Below are 18,122 nucleotides of genomic sequence, written 5' to 3' on the forward strand. Positions count from 1 at the left end.
AAGTCCCCTTCCATAAAAAAATTGATATCTATAGGTACCCACTGAAATCGATATTCTGTGGGTTTTATTCTTATCTATTTCATTTCAATTAAATCATAACATTTCAATTAAATTCAGTAGAACTAACGATCCGTTCCCGAAGCTAAAATAATTGTAAAAGGCGGCTATGGAAGTATTAAAAGGGGATAATGTGTAGCAAACCACTCTCCTTCTTTTGATGACAGGCTTGACGGTAAATTTACGCAAACCGATGACGGGCATCAGTATCAGATAGCAGAACAAGCCCTGCAGTCAGTATTCCTTACGCCCAGCTTGGTGGTATCTATGGGTAGAGGTAATAGTATGCTTGAAAACTTTTTTTTAATGAAAACTAGTTGACCCGACAGACGTTGTTCTGTATATAATAAATAAAATAATGTTTTTAATTAATTTGTCAATAATATATCATAACATCAAGAATTATTTCGTAAAATATACTCCCTGTTGTTGTAATGAGATTGTTTCACAGCAGAACTGTCAAACCGTGCGTCAATAAATTCTCCCATAGAAAATATGTCCATACAAAACAAATATCGGACAACGGGGGACGGGGGACACATCAAAGGTAAAACAAAATTGTTGTTTTTATTTAATTCCGAACACTTTCATATTTATTCACCTTTTAAACCTTCCCTGGACTTCCACAAATAATTCAAGACCAAAATTAGCCAAATCGGTCCAGCCGTTCTCGAGTTTTAGCGAGACTAACGAACAGCAACTCATTTTTATATATATAGATAAGAAACAAAAAGACCAGGACGATCACCTATGGATCAGATGATAATTGATACGCCCTGCCCATTACAATGTAGTGCCGCTCAGGAATCTTAAAAAACCCCAAAAATTCTTAGCGGCACTACAACTGCGCTCGTCACCTTGAGACATAAGATGTTAAGTCTCATTTGCCCAGTAATTTCACTAGCTACGGCGCCCTTCAGACTGAAACGCAGTAATCCATACACATTACTGCTTCACGGCAGAAATAGACGCCGTTGTGGTACCTATAATCTAGCCGGCATTCTGTGCAAGGGAGCCTCCCACTAAACTATACTTATATGAATTTTGAAGGTCTGAGAAATAAAATTCTGAGTTGTTTTGGAATAGCACAATGCTTAAAGAAGTTTTCTTACAGATATTTATATATTTATTTGTCTCACATTCATGTTTACATCATAAATCAATGTAAAATTTCACAATAACTTAAATTCACAAATGAATTTTATTTCTATCATGTAGGTTTTAAAAAAAATCGAACATTCATTTTCACACATTTCACAAAAAAAACACTGTTTGATAATTCAATGTTCAATACTTTACATACAACACTAAATTACGTCGTGGTTACCGAATCCGTCCCTGACTTAAACAGGTATTTGAGTAGAAGCAGCAGTAGAAGTATGTTCTTTGTCAATATGGCGAGGTGGGATAGACAACGCGGGAGAAAATGTTTCTTTTCTTTGCTAACTTTACTGCAGCTGTTTAAAAGTAGATGCTGCCTTTTATAATTATTTTTTTCTATTAACTAGCCTTATATCTTTTCAATATTTCAAATCAGGAAAACAGTTTCCGGATCTTAGTAATAAAATGATTGGTTTATTGTCTATATTTTTGAAATATCCGTCAAAAAGAAATGTTTATTGTCTTTTAGTATTATTACCTTGAAATATGTAATTGGTTTGTATTTTCCCTATAAACTGTTTCATACAATATTCGTTAAAATGCTTCTTCTTCTTGGTCGCATTCTTCATTTCTGAAGGTCGTGTCCGTAGTTCAAGGTTTTCGTAACGTTGGTCAATAAAGCCTTCCACTCCTTTCCTCGGCCTTCCTTCCTGTCGAAAGTGTTAGGTCAGTGAGTGTTTTGATCTGGTCCGACCAGTGGCTAGGTGGTTGTCCGAGTGGTCTCTTGCCCTTACCTTGCCTATGACTATCAGTTTGGGAAGGCGTCTGGAAGTGTGGCCAAAATTAATGCAAGGTATTTTTAATAAATTTTACTAACGTCATGGACTACATCGACACTAAGAGAAGTGAATAAATCAACTGCGGTGAATCATCGGCGATACTCTTGTGATTGCCATGATGTTGCAAGCGAGCTGCAGAGGATTAAGGGTCACAGTTTGGCAACGAGAAACGAAGTAGAAGATCAATTAACCAGAAGGGGTTTTTAGACGCAACGAGATGGGTCGAATTTTTCTTACCTATGTCGCTTATTTGGTTTAGTTCAGTTTAGTTTAGAAGGCAATAATGCCGTGGCATAGCACCTTATTTTAAATATAGGTAAAATAGACATCCCCCATGAAGAGATTGCCTAGGGGCAAGAGAAATAATGAAAATTCTGCTGGAAGGCGAGGTGGCCAACAAGAGTCGAGCGCTCATCAAGCGATCTTTTCAATTTTTAGTCAACGTCAAGAAGCTAAAAATGTTATTTTTGTTATTAAGATTACAATGAAATGTTTTTTGAATCTCTGGTGCTCTCGTGCAGTTTCAGCTGTTGCATGTTATTATCATGAATAATGAAAACATAATAAATTATTTAATCAAACCTATGACACAATAATTGTAATAATTGACAGTCTATTTCAGTCATATGGACCGCGATTAGCGGTACAAAATGATTTTATTTAAATAAATGATACGGTCTTAGAAATGGCATGAGAAATAGCGGCACTTAATTACGTGTGGCCATGATTAAGTTTATTAAAGAGTATTTATGTTCTGTAGTATTTATTGTAGTCAAACCACAGCCATCATACGGAGTGCGCTTGCGTTCTTTAAAATGTAGCGATAATCACACTTTTAGGATACTTACATAAAAAAAAAGATTGAAAACATACGTATTCCTTGCAAGGTATACAACTCAAAAGTATAAATAAATACATACATTCTACAACATTTTGAAGTTGGTACCAATTCAACATCAATACGACAAGCAACAATTACCACCTATGTACTTTGTAGAGAAATTTATTTTTTTAATTTTATGTGAATAATTAAAGTATCACTCGTGTTTGAAGTCGGTATTTTCGTCTTTTTTTCAATTTACGATTCTAAGATACGACGTTAGTGTCAATTGAAACTTACGTTTTATTATTTTATTTATTTATACTATTAATCATTTACAGAAAGAATCTTAAAAGCTAACATAGTCCCGCAAAACTGTTTGGACAGTTTGTCTGCAGGATCAAGTCTCTTGTTATACATTAATGCTTATTAGAAAATTGATTTTATACAAGTGTAATTAACAAATATTGATAAATGGTTTTTATGGTTTGTTTATGGTTGTCTTTGGTAAAGCGGTTTTAGTATAAATTCTGGGTAGCCCTGTTTCACTGCAACCAATGTGATCTATTGTGATAGGCACTGTAAATTGTTATAGGTCACTGCTAAGATTGATTTTTTGAAGTGAAAACTTCTTTAGCGGCATTGAGCACTTTGCTTATGGTGGGTATAAAATGTTAAACTCTCGTCAGGACACGTTTCGATCGAAAATTCGTAAGACAGTCGTATTTTTGTGAGAGATAAACTTGTTATAGTTCTGAGGTGTTAATTTTTTATGTAATATAAATTATCATTTTTGTGTACGACGGCGCAATTAATGAATATTGTATATAACCACAGAAATGCTAGTACTTTTATATTGATAAATAAAGCAATTCGTGCGAAATTATTCCCTAACCATTCCAAAATATTCAAAAATGCACAACGTTATTGTTGGAGTTTCCACTTCTGCTGGCACCTCGCGTAGTTTAACCCGCTTTTTATTCATGAATCTTACTATTATTTCTTTTGCAGTGAGCTGACGTATGTCAAGTGGTTGAAGAATTGGTCTTCCCAAAGAGATGTGCTACGTTAACCCTTTCAAGGACCACATTCATAGAGGATGTGTACATAACGGGGTTTCATCTCAACTTAAGTTTAGGTGTTAAGGTTTAATTTAGCATTAGGTACCTAATAGATGTTTATATAGAAACTATAAATATATATAAAATGAATAGTTGAGAACAGTTTCAACATTTTGTTTATTACGATTATTTTAGTGGAAACTTTTATAAAAACTGTTAGAGCCGTTTACTATAGAATAAGGGCATCGAAACTCGGTTAAATTATGAAAACCCGGGTTTTCGGGTCTAAGAGTAATCAAAACCCGGGTAGATCGGTTTTTTCGAGCATTTCGATCTTTTTATTGTAATTTTTAAAATACACAAATCTGCGTTTATATATCGATTTCCTATAATGAGTACATAATATAAAGGATGAGGAAGAATTTAAATAAATGAAACAGTACCTTACAAATTACGAAAACAGTTTAATGTTTAAAAAAGTGATAAAGATTTTTTTTTTTTCAGAATATCTTAAAACTTAGTAAGTAATGTAGTCTTTTACAAATCAGAGACCTGCAGAGATTAGTTTTAACATTAAATGAATTATTTTGGTAACATTCACTTATTGTATTTAAAAGCTCCATTTAACTTGCATGGCTTGTTTTATTGGTAATAAATAATAATTTATCAAAGGGTTTTTATTCCATTTACTTACTGTTGCATTCGAAGTGGCTGAAACTTAATAAATAACAAAAACAAAAGTATTAAAAAAAACACAAAAAACCTGAGTTTTAAAAATCAAACCCGGGTTTTTCGTTATCCTTAGAACCGGGAAAACCCGGGTTTTTTCGCTCAATGCCCTATATAGAATAGTAGATACTTCGATTCATTTCATATACTATAACTGTTCAATCTAACGATACGATTACTCACATATTATATTTTATAAGCACGGACATAATTGACTCGCATGATGAAAAATGGCGAAGCCACTGCGCATGGACATCTGCAACACCTGGGGTCAAGAGATGCGTTGCCGGCCTTTAAGGTTTTCACGAAAGCCCGGTTTCAGAATGACAAAAATTTGAATTTGGTATTTTGACGTAACGCCCGGTTTTGGAATCCGCCTGCTAGTATTAACCTGAACAACTGCTCTAAGCACTCTATACATATAATATATTTTATAAGAGATTCACACAGTTGTTATTCGAGTAATACAGTTATTTTAATACCTACATATGTAACTAATAAACAATTCTAGATAAGTATTATTTATTAGTACAAATAAATATTTTCAGAAGTTATTGTGTTTACCCCGCAATGCGGACTCTATAAATCCACACCACAAGCCACTAGTTATTTATTTATTTATTTTTTTAATATGAAACATAAAAAAACATAAAAATCATTTAACTTTCTGACAATGTGCTATTTATATCATTTGATATTATGCGACAAAACGTGGGTGTTTTGGTTTTCAGACCCCAGTAGAATATATCTAAGCGCTTATAAAGCGCTGCAATAAATTGCCACTATTTTAAATAGATAATATTTTACTTTATAATTTACTTTACAGTTAATGGAATATTTATGCCACCTTCAATATTATATTGTCCTTCTCAGATCTGAGGCATTCATTTCCTAGTTTAAAGAAAGTTTTTGGGTTCCAATAAGTGATTTCATAATATGCTTTTTTGAATAAATATATTTGAATAAGAATATAATGTTTCAACGGCAATTTATATTTGGATATGTAGGATAGGTGAAAAACCCGTAATTTGACAATAACATGGATAGGAGAAAGAACTCAATAAACATATTAAAAAGTAACAAAAGAGATGAGTGTTAATCACTTTGGTCAATAAACGGCATAATTAGGTTAAGCCGGTCATCATGAACACACAAGGTAATTTGCCAACAGCAATAATGACAAACTTCCTTGTTATCGGTGTTTTTATGAGCGAGCTTTTGTCATAAATTTAGGAATAGTTCACACAAAATTGAGAGTAACAATTCGCAATTCAGAGTATTTCAACGATTTAAGGATTAGAGTGAATTAACTTACCAGTGGTACTTACCAATAATTCCAAAGTAAGGCGACAATTTTAATATATTTTAAAAATATAAAATATTTTCATGCAGCATGCTTTGGGTCATCGCGTTGCATCAGTACGTCTCGCCATTATCGACACAAGGATACAAGTTCCAATATGGACAATACAATGCCCTTTTTATAAATATTATGTTTTACCAGTGGGAGGCTCCTTTGCACAAGATGCCGGCTAGATTATGGGTACCACAACGGCGCTTATTTCTGCCGTTAAGCAGTAATGTGTAAACATTACTGTGTTTCGGTCTGAAGGGCGCCGTAGCTAGTGAAATTGCTGGGCAAATGAGACTTAACATCATATATATCTTGGTGATGAGCGGAGTTTTAGTGCCAGAATTTTGGGGGTTTTTCAAGAATCCTTAGCGGCACTGCATTGTAATGGACAGGGCGTATCAATTACCACCAGCTGAACGTCCTGCTCGTCTTGTCCCTTATTTTCATTAAAAAATATATATTATGTCAGTATTACTGCCAATATTTATAAATGATTTGACCCATCCTAACTTATTTTAGCTGCCTGATGCTTTCATACCTACTTTCATACCTTTGGGAGTTTCCAATCATTTTCTCAGTAAAACACGCTTTCCCCTTTTTTGTTATAATTTAATTAGTGAAATTACTGGGCAAATGAGACTTAACATCTTATGTCTCAAGGTGACGAGCGCAATTGTAGTGCCGCACAGAATTTTTGGGTTTTTCAAGAATCCTGAGCGGCACTGCATTTAAATGGATAGGGCGTATCAATTATCATCAGCTAAACGTCCTGCTCGTCTCGTCCCTTATTTTCATATAATACTGGGATGCACATGATCAAAACTTCAATCATCCATCAAGGACACCTAGCTGTAGACACCCAGTTTCTTCGAAGCCAATTTTACTCTGCCTTTCTGGTGACCGCGACACTGACAGCAGCTGAAAATTTGGAGACATGGTATTCCCCAGCTTTGACAGGCACTACGGGACAACTCAACGTCTTTATATTGCCGATTAGCAGTGATACGATACAAAGGCTTTTCCTAAGTTTTATATTCCTGAAGATTTGTATTGGTCCAACTATCTTGATACTTTTCTTAAATGATGTAGGGACTGTAGTGGTCAACACCCAAACGTGAGTTTTTTTTTATGGAATAGGAAGACAAACGAGCGTACGGGTCACCTGGTGTTACGTGATCACCGCCGCCCACATTCTCTTGCAACACCAGAGGAATCACGGGAGCGTTGCCGGATTTTAAGGAAGGAAGGTTTTGAAGTTAAGCAAGATTCATTTTACTTCATTCCGAGAAAACCCGATATGACAGTATCATCTACAATCACCTCAGAATTGATGTTGATATGTATTAGAAATATTGGTGGAGATGATAGTCAGTTTATGTTACTTTAGATAATTCATTCACTCAAGCAATTCAGAAATTAAGTCCATCATGAAGTGAAGACTCAATATCTCCATAACATATATTTAAAATATTTATGACTGGAATACGAAAGTTAGTATTCCAGTCACAAAAATAAAAGACCTAGGTTGATAACAATACACATCCTGTCACGGATATGGCATTAATTTGGCGATTGACAGGATGTCGGAAGTTCAATTATTAAGAACACAAAGGTTACCTGCGTAAACATTTTCTGCATCCAAATTTCTTCACATAATAATGTGTAGGTTTGTAATATTTTTTAAAAATAGTTAAAAAAATTTTAAACCGCCTGGTTATAAATAAGTTTAGAAAATTACTCATTATGCATATTGATTTGTATATATTAAATTGAATATTTTAATTGATGGCAAAAGATTTCAAATTTTCTGCTTAACCGATGGTAATTAATCTTCTTCAATTCCTTGTGGATCGAACATATGAGTTAACTTTATAGCTTATATATGATGTATGGTAAATATATAAATGATTTCTTATATCTTGTGGTACTTTTGACTATGTTGAAGATCTATTCAGTCGTTGTACGTCTACTTCAGCTATTTTATCGTTTCAGGATATTTTGTTTACTAGTACCTAATGATAGAACTAACACACGTATAAAGCTATTAAGATTTCCAAAAAACAGTTTTTTAATGAATTTGAAATTTAGTAGATATATCTATTATGCATATCTATGTCTACTAAGTATCTACTTAGTTTAATTTTTAGGATTCCTTACCCGGGGCTAGTCTACGGGGACGCTTTTACCACAGAATAGGGATGGATACTTACGAATGTATACTGTATGTAAGCGCAATTTAGTCTGCTCAGGTTCTACTTAAGTGATAGAATTCAAATAGTGAATATAAATGGGATTAACTCTTCTGGCGCACCGTTATTTATGGGCGTGCCCCAGGGCTCGATATTGGGGCCTTTGTTTTTTCTAGTCTATATAAACGATATCCTATACGTCGCACAGGATCTATGTGAGGTGGTTCTATTTGCCGACGATACTTCATTGATTTTTAAAATTGAGAGACAAAAATAAAATTAAAAACAGTTTATAACGATTTCCAGCGAAACTACAAACCCGATGGGAAAAAGGTAAATAGCAGAGTTGTAGATAATAAAAAGATCTATAACTTCTCTTCTCAAAGATCTCTAACTAAATATATGTGAAAAATTCAAATAACCACAAATATAATATTAATAATTTTAAATTATATTAATTGTAATATATAATGTTAATAATTACAAATTTAAGCAGCATGATCAAATTGTAATTAGAGGTATTTAGTGAGTATTATATAATTATTTGTAGATGAAGATAATGATAGTTATTTCATTGAGTTCTCGTGAAAAGCTTCGTCATGCTCGCTTAAAAGTCACTTGTGGCGGCGACATGGGACGGGTCGTCTCCTTCCCTAAATTGTGGTTGAGGGAGGCGATGACTGGCGCGTGCGTCATGCTCGTGATTGGGCGCTACTTGTGGTGGCAGGATAATCTTAAAAATAATAAGTATTTTTTTATAATCTCTTATAAAATGCTCACAAAATACGTGCGGTGTATGTGGATGATGCAAGTACTGTCCTCAATAACTTTTGTTATGTATAAATTTACATTTACTTTTTTGACTAACTCGTCTACGGCATTAACTTTTTGACATTTGAGTATTTTTGTTACATCACTTTGTATGTATTGTACTTAGATAAAGGATTGGTCTGCGCTGCGCTCCAACTAGATGCCGCAGGCGTAGTCGCAAAGTGCGGCATCTAATACCACGCGCAAGTGGGCGTACTCGAGCCAGTCTCGAACAATGTGTGATGTCAACGTGCCACATGTTCAGTTAAACTTTGCTAATAATTGAAAAAAATAAAATGCCGGGTTGCGTAGTAAAACTATACATGTAAAAATAATACTGCAAGAAATAAGAAAGACACTGGGATCACATAACATCAGTAAGTATTTTGAATTTTATTAATTTCAATGTAAAATAACACAAAGCGTATGTGACAAAATTTTAAAGATGCCATTGAGTGTCAAGATGCCACGCACACAAGCATCTAATAGTTGCCGTAATAAAAAAGCAAAGAAGCTGTTTTTCTTAGGTAGTGCGGTATCTAGTTGTAGGGCAGCGGAGACCAATCCTTTATCTAAGATATTGTAATTGAAATGATTTGTAAAGCGATGAAGTAGTAAAATTAATTTAAAAGAGTGGGAATGAGTTTCTTGCCACTTCTTCTCATAAGCAACACTATCTTTTACGAAGTGGAAGAAAGTTTAACAAGAAAAATTTTGTCATTCATAAGTGTCATTTCCGTAACCTATATAGGTTAATAAAGGAATAAAGTGATTTTGATTTGATTTGAAATCTAAAGACTCCAATGTCTGTGTGTTTACCCGTTTGTCTGTCAACAGATTGTATCTCTCAGACCGCAGTTATTAGACGGATGAAATTTTGATAAAGTTTATATTACTATTGCAGCGATACAATTAGTAAAATAAAGAAGATTTGCCATCATTCCTGTGAACGAATCACGAATAAAAAAAAAATCACAAAAGTATTTAAAACTGACTTAGTGCTACATAATCTTGTAGGTACGATGGTAAGGGAACCCTTCAATTGAGTCAGACCAACTGGTGTTTTCGGTTTTATTATAACCAGTCATTGCAGAAGCCCAGACTATTGGAAAGACCAGGAGTGAAGTGAAAAGACGTCAAGGCTGACAGATCATAGTGGACGCACTCTGCCCCGTCTACGTCGCCTTTTTCGGCCGTGAAGCAGTAATGTGTAAGCATTACAGTATTTCGATCTGAAGGGTGACGTAGCTAGTGAAATTACTGGGCAAATGAGACGTAACATCTTATGTCTCAAGGTGACGAGCGCAGTTGTAGTGTCGCTCAGAATTTTTGGGTTTTTCAATAATTCAGAGAAGCACTGCATTGTAATGGGCAGGGCGTATCAATTACCATCAGCTGAACGTCCTGCTCGTCTCGTCCCTTATTTACATAAAAAAAGTCTTAAGTCTAGTAAGCGATGGCCATTTAGGTTTGTCCAAATTCAATGTAAATTCGATAATACAGAATAGGGATGGATACTTATCTATGATACATTATTGAACGCTATAATTAGCTGCTCATGTATTTTTATATAATATGTTCAACATCTGTACATTACCCAAGTTTGCAATTTTGAAAATTGAATTGAATATTTACTTTCGCTAGATTAGTATACTTCAGTTATTTTCACAGCATCATGACGTACGATATTTTACTGTGGGGTCATGCTGCTGACATTGATAGATATAGTGTTTGCTCTGCAAAAGAGAGCTGTTCGGCTATCAGCTTGGTTATAGAAAGTCTTTCAAAGAAACATTTAAAGAGATAAATATTATGACTATTCATTGTCAGTACATTTATGAAAATTTAATATACGTTCACAAAAATCGTCACCTTTTTGGTCTTAACAGTGATTTTCATTATTATAACACTAGAAATGAGGGATTGCTTGCAACTAATCTAGTAGGCTTCATAAGATACATATTAGTTTAAGGTTATAACACTTTTATAATAAAGTTGAAGACATTAAAAAATATCTCTGTCATAAATCCTACTACTCCACAGCTGAATAATATCTAAGTGATCGGACAGCCTGACAGTACAATATTGTATAATTTATTAAAAAGAGCGTAAAAAAAGGAATGCTGGGAGAGTTTCTTGGGCCGCGTCTTCTCTCTCAGAGCACCATTTGTTTCCGAAGCGGTAGTTGTATCTAGTATATTAGAAACGACATCAAAAAGATTTCTAAAGGAATCAATTTTGGAAAATAAATGCCTTTTATGCCTTTTTATAATATAGAAGTTTTCACTTCAAATAAATGCAATCTTTTTCCTACTCAGTTTCAATGACTTCAACTAACCTTCGATTGACGTACTTGTGACGTTTCATTTGAAGAGGCTTTCACTAAATCCATAATCCAAAGGAATAGGAGTGATTATCGCGGTGCAAATATTTGTCATATCATGATGGACATTTGATCCAAGGTTGTTCACCGGGTTCGGAGTATCATAGAACTCAGTTTATGAAAGTGTATGTAAAGCTGAGTCATAGTTACAAGATTTACATTCACACTCTAAAAAGGAAAAATAGAATATGCAGTAAATAAAATTAATCACGAGCAAAATTAAACTACAGATTACATTTAAGAATGATTGTTTTAAAAAGTGCAAAGAAAATTAAGAATGAGTATGGGACTGTAGCCCACAAGGAATAAGTGTCCACAATTGAATATTAAACTATTAATTCTGCATATTTTGTTAAAAAAAAATATGACAGTAGATATTATCTATGGTAATAAATAGAGGGCCAGTTTATTTCTACTGTTACAGTCACTGCGAAAACTATATAAGGCGACCTTTCCTGTCTTAAGTGAAGAAGCAGCACCAGAATCAACTGAAGGAGCTTAAATATAAGAACAGCAGCAGCAACAGGTTTCGTTCCTGATAATTCATTAATCCTTGTGAATCAGCACAACGAATTTAATAACTTTCGGCAAAATGGTTACATACGAAAACTTATGATGAAGTAGAAGGATTGTTATAAAAAAATGGAAGTTTGGATGTATTATTTAGCACAAAATTAAACAAACATACACTCATACACAAACTGAGTGTTGACACACTCGCGTACAAACCACACACACAAATTTGCAGTCTGCAACCTAAATTATATGGATATAGAAGAGCGGGGTCTTTTATATTTAATATAGGGCTGCAATGTATACATTATTATTATTATATTAGTAAAATAATATTTTTGTGTAGTTAATAAACATTTGACATTTTCAACCAAGAATGTAGTTGACGTATGAAAATACTGACAAAAAGTGTTGATATATTTGAAGAAATATCCTCTGAGCTTGCTAAGTGTCTCATTAATGATGCTAGTTTAAAAAATATTAATTATTAACTTATTTTGAGACCTAATCTACTTCTGCGCATTCAGTGAAACTTCTCAATTCGTATTCTCTCACCGTATTCATGTCGAAGCCTATACAAAGAACTTACAAGTCGAATGTAGCATTAAAGAAAATGGGTGCTTTATTTATATAATTTCAATAAATATAATGGTTTCTTAGCATGACATATAACGTATATGGTAATCAAAAACCTCCCATAACTCGATCATAACCATCACGTAAACAGATTTATCTGCAAAAATTACCAAATATAATGTGTTTTAGTAAAGTTATTACATTCGTAAGCTATATACAAATTGCGAGACGTTTATCTCGTTTAAAAATAAACATTATTTATCAACAATCTGCATGATGCCGTGAAAGTTATTGACATAGGTAAGGAGGGACTTCTTAATTCATTTGTTTGATGTTTTCTTGTGTGTAATTTATTTTTACTCAATTCCTAAAATAATTGTAAGTTGAATCTTAATTTTTTTGTGACTAAGGTTTTATTATTTTTCTGAAAAAGACCACTAAACCTGAGAGCATTAAAGTTAAGTTTAAAGTTTAAATATCATACCTATATATATATATATATTGTATTCTGTTCAAAGATGTTTGGTAGCAAAGGCATAATTGCCAGTTGTGACTTTTCTTTCTTTAAATGAAATGATAAGATGCAGTATCGGTAAATTATTGCATTAAAGGGCACATTTGCCACGTAAGCCTTAACTGTTTGAAGTAGGCCAAATATGCCTTTTCAATGAATTAAATCACAAATTATAAGAAAAAATAAAAGCCACATGCCACATGTAAGTTATATATACTCTTTTTACGTACTATCATAGCAAAACTAGCTCAGTTGTGCCCTTTGAGCTTATGGTATTTTGGTTACCGTGTCTCTAAAATTATAAAAAAAAAATTGGCAGATAGGCCTTTTTTTCCTGATTCCAAATATGTATATAATTCGATTTCAATAAAACCACCAAATTCCGAACAAAGTCGGTGTGAGCGAGTAATGTATAAAATATTTTTACATCCTTACTATGGTAAGAAAGACGCTGTGATTAACTGTCAGTTTTAATTATAAATTTTATTATTTTACAGTATTTTTTGTGATACAATTGTAAAAAAGAAGTTAGGTATGATGCAGTGCCTTTGCCAATAAATAAATGTTAGCCAAGTTGCATAGATTATTTGGCATCACGTGAGAAATCGAAGCGGAAATTACAAACGCTTGACGATTTTGAAGCAAGTAAATGTGTTTTTCTTTAGAATACCATTAAATTTTTAATTAAACTACCAATTACATATCCTTACTGAAAGTAATTTATGAGCATACAATATTTAACAATAATTCCAAAGCAAGGCGTTAATTTTAATATTTAAAAATATAAAATATTTTCATGCAGTCTACTTTGGGTCTTCACGTTGCATCAGTACGTCTCGCCATTATCGACACAAGGATACAAGTTCCAATATGGACAGTACACTGCCCTGTTTTATAAATATTATGTTTTACCGGTGGGAGGATCCTTTGCACAAGATGCCGGCTAGATTATGGGTACCACAACGGTGCCTATTTCTGCCGTGAAGCAGTAATGTGTAAGCATAACTGTGTTTCGGTCTGAAGGGCGCCGTAGCTAGTGAAATTACTAGGCAAATGAGACTTTGAGACTTAACCTCTTATGTCTCAAGGTGAAAAACGCAGTTATAGTGACATTCAGAATTTTTGGGGTTTTTCAAGAATCCTGAGCGGCACTGCATTGCAATAGACAGGGCGTATCAATTACCATCAGCTGAACGTCCTGCTCGTCTTGTCCCTTATTTTCATTAAAAAATATATATTATGTCAGTATTACTACCAATATTTATAAATGGTTTGACCCATCCATAATATTTTTAAATTTCAAATCTGATTGAAATCTTATTTTAGCTGCCTGATGCTTTCATACCTACTTCCATACCTTTGGGAGTTTCCAATCGTTTTCTCAGTAAAACACGCTTTCCCGTTTTTTGTTATAATAATGTCTCCCTACACAACCCTATCTTAAAGAATACAACACCCTGCTATGATATAATATATATATATATATATATATATATACATACGTCTTGTATACAAGACTTCTATATATAAAGTCCTTATGTATATAAATTATTTTTAAAATTCTTCTATTATTACTTATTGCAAGTACATATGTTTTATTCTTTTATCAGTATCAATTTTACTTCGTTTAGTTTCGAAATTTAATTGTTAACTTTAAACATATTTTCTGCAAGTCATGTTTCAATTCATAATTTCAGAGTAACTAGATCCTTAAAATTTCACAAGTATCAAGAACCAAAAATACAATACTCTAATATCCTAACCAGGACCACCACAATGCGAAAGTTGGTATGAATGTCTGGATGTATGTTTGTTGCTCTTTAACTCAAAAACTACTGAATGGATTTTAATGAAACTTTACAATAATATAGCTTATGCAACGGAATAACACATACCTATTCTATAATTTATAAAGCAATAGTGTGAATTATCCAAAATAATACGATAAGTGTCAGTAATTGGTAATAAATCTGCAATCTGCGAGGTGTTCATGCATGCGGCACAAAAATTGTAGGGGTTACAAATAATTTAAAATATAATTGCTTATCACACTAATATTATAATGGTGAAAGTTTATAAGTGTGTGTGTGTATGTTTGTTTCATCTTCACGCACAAATGGCTGGACCAACTTTGATACAATTTGGTATGCAGGAAGCTGAGACGCTGGATTAACACAAAGGTTTTATATATAATCTTTATAAATATATAAAAATAAATAAGATAAGAACGAGTTTTCTTGGTGAACCCTAAAAAAATCCGCGACACCCTTTATTACGGCTTAAAAAATTAATAAACTTCTAGGGTGTTTTTAAGTGGTTTTAGTGACTACTATATATCACTACTTTTCATTGAATTTAATTATCATCATAAAGAACACTTAATGTAGATAATATTAAATGCCTTAAATCAGTAAAATCTGACCATTACTTTAGGATAAATCATACATAGGTAATGTAATTTGTGTGAAAAAAAAAATCGGTTCACAGGTAATTTGAAAGCAGAATGAGCCGTCTTGCCTCCATCAAACATGGTAGCTGCAATGCCGAAAGCAACAGCAATGGCAATATTCCTCATTCTTCTACATGACTAAGTATAACAATTTTTTATTGAAGTAAACTTGTTTAGGCGCGACTTGGGGGTAACTCAGAATTTTTTCTGGCGGAAGTAACGCTCAGTACAAAAATCAATTGAAAGAATTTTTTGAGCCGTTATAATTTAATGATTTTAAGCAATATTTCAAATTGCTCAGTATTGATATTTTTTAAAAATCTCCCAGTGTTTTTATTGTTTACTTACTACTATTGCAATAAATAATATATAAGTTCTCAGAAATTTTCTGACATTCGTTAATATGTTCTTGGTTTTTAAGATAGGCAAAGGGTTCGAGCCCATACAGCCATATTTGATAATATACAATAATAACGTCATATTTATATGGGCTAATAATAATATAACCTTCAATTTCTTACTATCAATTATTTTATTTATTAATGAGTGAAAATTTTAAAATGTGCGAATGAACAATGAACTGAATTATAAATAGAATATATAATCAAAACAATAATCAGTCAAATAAAACGACGGAATCCCAGGAACCTTTTACTCTTTCATCAATAAATAAGAGTAAAAGAGAAAATCAAGAACCTGATAATGACCTGACCTGTAAAAAGTGTAAGTGTTTATATTGTGATGAATAATAATATCAAAATATAATATTATATCATTCTTTGTAAAATATATAAATTCTCACTTGATAAAATAATACTAATTATATATTAATAAGGTATTTTTTTTTATTTTAGGTAGAGAAAATGCCAACTTTTCTCAAAAGATGAAGTTATATCGTCAGCTTTTCCGAGAAAAAAAATAGCAAAAAAGTTAGACAATGCTCCTAGCTCTTCAGTAATACGGGTGTGCTTAGTTGGTAACACGGCTTTATTTAATGTAAATTTAATGTAATATATTAATACACCTGTTAATTATTCCTAAAGTTATACTTCAATCACACGTAAAGATTACACGCACACCCTTTTTTTTTTAATAAGTTTATCATCGAAAGTCGTAGGTGTCAAAGGTATTTTAATTATATAGGTACCTATACGAAAATTTACCGTAGCCGAGCTTCATTCGACTTTCGTCCAACATTTCAACCCTAATTTCACCCCCTTAGGAGGGTTTTCGTAAAATCTTTTCTTAGCTGATTCCTACGCCCTAAAAAGACCTACGAGTACGTTCTAAACTTCAAGTTAACAATAATTAAAACATTCCAATACAAAATTTCATCCCCTATTTATCCGCCCTTAAGGGGAGATTATTTATAGCGAGTAACCTTAATTACGATTTTTACGTCACTAACTTCAAAAACATAGGACTTTCATGTAACCTTTGCCCCCTATTTCCCCCCCTTAGGGGAGGATTTTCCTACCTACCTTCCAAATTCCAAGTTTGTAGGCTTTGTAGTTTCTGAGATTTCGTGATTAGTCAGTCAGTGAGTGAGTGAGTGGTATTACGCTTTTATATAATCTAATATATAAAATTCTCGTGTCACGGTGTGCGGGACCGAACTCCTCCGAAACGGCTTGACCGATTCTCATGAAATTTTGAGTGCATATTGGGTAGGTCTGAGAATAGGACAACATCTATTTTTCATCCCCCTAAATGTTAAGGGTGATCCACACGAAATTTTAATTTTTAATTTTTTTGAGATTTTTTAAATTTGTTTGATTATGAGTTAGCATTAAAAATACATACAACTTCAATTTTCACCCATCTACGATCTACAGTTACTTTTGTATCGCGATTTTAATATCGGCAATACAATGTTTGCTGGATCAGCTAGTATGTTATAAAGATGTAAGAACCCCACACCAACTTATTGTATGACTTGTAATAATTATATGTAGTGAAATGTTATTGACTGAATTATTTGTATTGCGAATATATAGGTATATCTAAGTCATCAAAATATACCTACCGGATTGGTATTCACCATAAATTACACTTAAACCTTCTCCGAAACACGCTGTATCTGATGGTACAAGTATTATTCTGATCGGCTCAGTAGTTTTCGCTGAAGAACCGAAGGAACAAACCGGCTCTCCATTTATTAGTATAGATTAAAAGCCTCTATTAGGTGCGATTAAAAAAAAACGGTTCTAAATCATTATGGCGAGTCATTATGTACTGTAGCCGACTTTAGCCGAACGAGAGTTACGTATCCGAGCGTGACAGCACAGAATCATTTAATGCCCCCCAAAAAAAAATTACTGAGTGAAGTTTTCACTATAACTATGATATAGTTACGTATTCTATACGAAAACTTCTACTAATTATTATTAAAACACGTCTAAAAAAGGTGGTATGGGTAGAGCGTCACGACAATCATAACATTTATAATGTTACCAGCATTACACATAATTTTATCAACAGCAATTAAGAAAAACAAACTTAAGATTTAAGACATTAATTAATAATTACTCTAATTTACGTCAAACGAGTTTGGAACGTTTCGGGAGAGTTCGCTATCGGTGAAATGATGTAACGCTAGACAACTATTATCAGCGGAGAAAATCCCTTAATCTTCTGTCGTAAACGGAAATCTTTTCTGCTACGTTTAATGTTAACATCGTGTGCGAACTATAATACGTATAACCTTACGTTTTATCCTTTGCGAAG

The sequence above is a fragment of the Leptidea sinapis genome, chromosome 32 (genome assembly GCF_905404315.1).
Source record: "Leptidea sinapis chromosome 32, ilLepSina1.1, whole genome shotgun sequence".
Taxonomy (NCBI): domain Eukaryota; kingdom Metazoa; phylum Arthropoda; class Insecta; order Lepidoptera; family Pieridae; genus Leptidea; species Leptidea sinapis.